General features: G+C 37.9%; 1 long non-coding RNA gene across 1 annotated transcript; it reads right to left on the reverse strand.

The window, feature by feature from the left end:
* Positions 1 to 136: 136 nt before the first annotated feature.
* LOC132008837 (uncharacterized) lies at positions 137 to 5,197 on the reverse strand. The gene is made up of 3 exons (XR_009401738.1): positions 5,038 to 5,197; positions 3,898 to 3,962; positions 137 to 299 (listed from the first exon to the last, which is right to left on the reverse strand). It is a non-coding gene; the product is annotated as an uncharacterized LOC132008837 (long non-coding RNA).
* Between the last annotated feature and the right edge of the window lie 1,115 nt (positions 5,198 to 6,312).

The following is a 6,312-nucleotide window of genomic DNA, read 5'->3' on the forward strand; positions in this document are numbered from 1 at the left end:
ACACACACACACACACACACACACACACACACACATTTCCCCTCCCCCCTTTGCTTAGTGTGGCATTTTTGATATTACTAAGTCTATTTGTGAGGTTTCCCATGACACAAAGACAATCTACAGAGCGTACGCCCACCTCTGTCTGCTCTGGATTCCATAATTGCAGCTTTTTGAGCAGCTGGACCACTGACTCCATGGGTAGTGGTCACAGTAACAGGGTTGGCACTTGTCAATCAGAGCACTCAGGAGGATGAAATATAAGACGGAGTGTCCAGCCGTGCCTTGAAAGCCTCTAAGCCCTGAAGAGGAATTATAGAATACATATCAAATGCTTGTTGAGAGTAGAATTTTACAAGTCATTCTCAGTTAAGAAATCAGACGTGATGTTAGGGAACAGTTGCATTTCCCTGCCTTCCTTAAGGCTGGTTAATACCTATAAATTTACATACCCATGACTACAAATCCTACTTTTACATATTTTTTTAGTGAATGTTCCCAGAGTTACAACTCTGTTCTAGTAAGTTTCTCCAAACTGTTTGTGATCGGCTATAAGACAAAGTACTACAGTATATGTTTGTAGCACGTTTCATTCCAAAATGGAAATTCTTATATAATCTTAACACTTTTCTTTTAAAAAAATTAAAAAAAAAAGATTTATGTATGTGAGAGAGAGCGAGAGAGAGAGAGCATGTGAGTGGGAGGAGGAGCACAGAGGGAGGGAGAGGGACAAGACGACTTTGCGCTCAGCGTGGAGCCCATTGACAGGCTACATGTGAGGCTCCATGTGGGACTTGACCTCATGACTCAAGATCATGATCTGACCTGAAATCAAGAGTTGGACACTCAACCAGCTGAGCCACCCAGGCACCCTTACCTTACATTTTTTGAAACAGTTGCTCATTTTCGTGGGCAATACCCTTGATTACACTGCAGTTTTTCATACTTTTCAGGGACTGGGGAAGAAGTTTGGAGCATTTTTCTGGAAGCTCTATTTAGTTCCCTGGTATCCTAGAAACTGCTAACGAGAAAGTTCAATGCCCAAGTATCTCTGCTTATGGAGTCATAGAAGTTAGCATTGAAATGAACCTTGAGATCTCCAGGTTAAACCCCCTCATTTTATGAATGATGAAACTGGGGCTTAAGGTCGGGAAATAATGTTGAGGCTTCCTGACAACTAAGCGTCCAGGACTCTTCATTCTTGGATGAGGTGCATTCCTTCATTGAATTTCTGATCATACTAATGATTGCATTACTGCAGCATCTAGATGCCTTGAACTCTGCTCCAACTCCCCCCGCGCCCCCACACACAGGCCACAAGAGGGTTCATCCTGATGAAGCTGAATGCCAGAGAAAACTTTGACCAGCTGTTCTCCTCTGTGTGCGAAGGAACCTTGGGGATCTGTGAGCAATTAAAGGAATTTGCAAAACCACCTCTGTCCCCACTGTTGTTATTTTGATCCTTTTATCTCTAACAAAACATGCAACATGATTATATATAGAGAGAAAATGCTGCTGTAATTAATAGAGTAACCTTCATTTAAAGAGATAAAACACCATTCACTTAATTTTTTCTTCCTTTTTAAAAAAGATTTATTTATTTATTTTAGAGTGGCAGGGGCTGAGGGGAGCTGAGGGAGAGGGACATGGGGCTCCATCCCACAACCTTGAGATTATGACCTGAGCTAAAACCAAGAGTTGGACACTTAACTGACTGAGTTACCCAGAAGGCCCACCATTCACTTAATTTCTCTGTCTTAGTTTCGTTATCTATAAAACAGCAGTTACACTCTACCTTCTTCTAAGACTTTTGTTAGAGTTCAGTAAGAAAATTCATGCAAAGTGCTCAGAACCATCCTTGGCATGGAATCATCACTCAATAAAAATTAGTTTTACAAGTTAGTAATAACATTTAAGAGTGTTGCAGGTTTCGTTGTAGCTGTTGCTCATGCATTTTTCAAAATCAGGGGCTCCTCAATTGAAGTAAGAATCATATGAAGGCCAAAAAATATGTTTAGATATTAAATAAGGCTATTCACATTCAAAAAGATTGAGAAATAATGGTGTTAATTGCTTTTCATCTTACAAATAAAATCAGATCTCTGACCATTTTATTTGAAATTGCAATTTCCCACCAGTGATTCCTATGCCCTTTCCCTGCTTTATTTTTCTTTGTTATATATCCCCTCTTGATATACAAATGACTACTTAAGTTTAAATAAATAGCTCCTCTTCCCTCTTTCCTTCTTCATTAGAATATAAACACGGTGGTGCTTGATCTCTTTTGTCTGTTTTATTCATTTCAGCATTTAGAAGAATGAGAGCAGAGCATATAATGAATAAATATTTTTGAATTGAGTCTAGGAAATATTTTAGAAATGGGTTTTTATGACATAAGAATACCATAACATGAGTCCATAATGACAGCCACTTTTGTAATACTATTCTTAAAATGTCTGCCAAATTAAGGATATTTCATAGACTTTAGAAATTGTCTCCCACTTTTTTAGCAAGACTGATAGTTTGCAGTATAACTTAGCTTTGTTATAATAGTTGGCTGAAATTAAAAAAAAAACTACATCTTTTGAGATTCAGATTTCTTTTTAAAACACCTATAATTTAGTTAGTCCGCCTGTATTTCTTTGATAACATTTATTAAGTTCTAAACTGTATCAAGATGTATGAAGAAGAAAATTAAGATGGCTTATAATTTAATCAACCAGAAGATTTCGGCTGACATTCAAAAAAAGTTAAAATAACACATGCCTATATTTGAAGTTTTTTAAACAGAACACAAGGAAAAAATATAAGGCTGGAGTTCTCTTCTACTTGTAGCCAGAACACACATCATCACATAATCAGCGTAATACACTTTGAAGATCTTTCTGTATTGACAGGTGCATACTTATTTCATCCTTTTAATGGCTGCACAGTTTATACCATATGGGTGTATTACATTGGATTTAACTATTATTCTTATCTTGAACATTCAGTAGATGCACACACACTACAATAAACATCTTTGTATTATATCTTCCTATACTTTTGTTGTATATCCATGGGATCAGTATGTGCGTTACCAGCAGTAGATGGCTTAGTCAAGGGATATGAAATTTAAAATATTAATAGGTATTGCCAAATAGACCTACTGAAATGTGGCTCCCTCAAATGTTTCAGAGGGTAACTTTCTGATTATATTTTAACGATTTTATTTTTATTTATTTATTTGACAGACAGAGATCACAAGTAAGCAGAGAGGCAGGCAGAGAGAGTGGAGGAAGCAGGCTCCCTGCTGAGCAGAGAGCCCGATGTGGGGCTTGTTCCCAGGACCCTAGGATCTGAGCCAAAAGCAGAGGCTTTAACCCACTGAACCACCCAGGCGCCCCTCTGATTATATTTTAATGTGATCATTTTATGTTTCATAGTTGTGGTTAAAAAAATGCTTCAGAAAAAATCTTCATTCAAACCAAGAGTATGAGATCAGATATAAAAATTGTTTCTCCAATATGCTCAGACTTAGCAGCATTTCTTCTTAGTAAGTCAGTGAGATTTTTGCACTTCCCTACCAACTCAGAGAAAAATGCTAGAATAAAAGCAACCCAAACCACTGAACATGTGACTGAATGTCCTTCAATTTAAATTGGAATTGACATATATTTGAGTATCCATTGTGTAATGCCACGAGTTGAGTGAGATGCAGAGAATAGAATCCGTTATCACTGCCTGGGGAGGGTAGACAGAAACCGAACATTCTTCCCAAGCTTTTTATCCAAGTTTTTTAATGCAACTCATAGATAAGCCACTACTTATCTATAAACTGCTACTGCCCTGGGCTATTTGAATCATAAAAATTAAAGATTGCCGCACTTGCCTGCTGATCCACGCTCACTGGTAACTCACCTTTCCTGGTTTTCCCGAGCAGAGCCATAGGACATGAGACAAACAGTGTCCAGAAAGAATTTAGCCTGTAATCAGACAGAATATAGTGTCTTAAACATCAGACCCAAGCTCCAGATTGGGTGATTTTTCACTGGCTTCGGGGTTGGTTCAGGAGTTGAGGCTCCTAGACAATGTGACGTTTCCTGGTAAACAGTCACTAGACCAACCACCTCCCTACCCTCTAACACCCCCAAACTGGGATCTTCTCATATAGGAACTTCTAACAAGGAAGCCTAAACTGGAGAGGGTTTTGTTGTTGTTGTTTATTTATTTATTTATTTATTTTTCTGATTAGATTTTGAAGAGATTGTTTTTCCTCCAGGGTAGCTCCTTCAATTGTAAAGAAAACAAACTCTTGAAGTATTTTGCTGAACCACCGTATCGAGGATTAGGGGAACTTGAATTATAAGAGATTACCAGTTCTCAGTTCTCAGCAAACAATATCTGTTTCCATTTCCAAAAGCTTGAAAAGCATAGACGGACTTTATTTCAGCTAACAGCAAAAACTGCAAGAACAGAACCCTTACAAAATTATTCTGATCTCTTCTCTGGCTGTAAGTATTTTGAGGTAATTTAGAAAATGCTATAAATTAAAATGGTGACGTTAAAGCTTCTTGTTGGAGAAGATGTTAATAAAAGAACTCATTGGCATCTTCACCTTTTATAAGATTTGACTGTTAGGAGGAAAAATCATTTTACGTTAGAAGGATAATTTTCCTTCAAATAAAGGTAACTATTTCTCTAATTTTGTTATTACCATTACCCAGCATATAATATCAAATGTTTCCTTACTTATTAATTTTCAACATCTCTAGGCTTTTGGATATACCTACAATGACAGCCATTACCATACAATTTTCTTAGAAACATGAAACAGAATAGGAAGAATCTTCTGTTGGGGTGTCATCATGGAAGGGCAGTGATTGTGCAGCTCTTTTGGACCCTAAAGATCAGTGATATCACTGAACCGCTGAGGATAGATATGTGAGCATTTAGAGAATTCTAGTGTAGAGTGAAGTCCATTTCATTCTGATCTGTCACCGTCTGGTGTACTTGCCTCACAGGAACCATCTGTCTATAGGGCCGTTCAGCATAACTTACCCAACAGTTCAGAGGATGCTCTCATTTACCCCCAGCTGTAGGTACTTCCTTTCCATCTCCTTGTACATTTCTTGAATCTCTTTATTTCATATTATTTTTGTCTTCTGCACATGCCCCAGAATCTCAAGAAATGACATGTACTATTGTTAGGACAGGTCAGGGAGTGCAGGCACATGACTCATCTTTTGGTTAAAGGGTATGTTTGCTTTACTTGTTAGCTCTAGTTTAACTCATAGAAAAAACTTGATCTCAGCAAGGGAGTTCTCGGGCAGGATAATTCTTTAGGAAACATGAACCTTTAGTTCCTTTGAGATTTAAGCAAAGTAGTTATTTCTTTTTTTAAGAGAAAGGCAAATAAATTGCTATAGTCTGAGTTGTGTATTTTCATGCACAAAAGGGTAAGGTTGTTGGAAACATGATCTTCAGATTTGAAATATTAAGATTATGAATGAAATCACTATATCAGTCATTAAACAAAATCTTTGCTGCAGATGGCTGAAAAACCAAAAGGTTCCTCCTCACAATGAAAACGGTTTACATGATAATCCAAACAAGCTTTCCCCCTCCTATTGCTAACTAACACATGGCGCTATCTTAGAGATCTAACAATACCTAGAGTGTTGTCAAAATAAACACTCTGTGGAAACTCTGGGTTTCACAAATGATTACTTCAATCAGCAGTAACCCTGAAACTCCAAGTGAGGTACTATACAGGGTCCTCAGTTTTCAATGATTTTTCCCATTAAAGGGATTGTAATAGGTATTGCTCTCGAAAAGAAATATCTGACTCCATTTTTAAAAACCATTTAGAATAAATTGCTCAAAATTGGCTTCCCCCATAAGCCTGGGTGGCTCACTCATTAAGCATCTGCCTTCAGCTCAGGCCATGATATCAGAGTTCGAGCTTAGCATCCCGCTCCCTGCTTGCAGGAAGTCTGCTTCTCCCTCTCCCACACCCCCTGCTTGCATTCCCTCTCTCACTGTGTCTCTATCAAGTAAATAAATAAAATATTTTTAAAAAAAATTGTTGGGGTGCCTCGGTGGCTCAGTTGGTCAAGCCACTGCCTTTGACTAGGGTCATGATCCTGGAGTTCCAATCCAGTCCCATTTCAGGCTTTCCCTACTCTGCAGTGAGCCTGCTTCTCCTTTTCCTTCTGCCTGCCACTCCCCTGGATTGTGCTCTCTCTCTTTCTCTCTCTCTGTCAAATAAATAAATAAAATCTTTAAAAAAAATTGTCTTCCCCTTTAAAAATGAAAGATAAAATATCTATCGAT

This window comes from Mustela nigripes, unplaced genomic scaffold (assembly GCF_022355385.1).
Source record: "Mustela nigripes isolate SB6536 unplaced genomic scaffold, MUSNIG.SB6536 HiC_scaffold_1530, whole genome shotgun sequence".
Taxonomy (NCBI): domain Eukaryota; kingdom Metazoa; phylum Chordata; class Mammalia; order Carnivora; family Mustelidae; genus Mustela; species Mustela nigripes.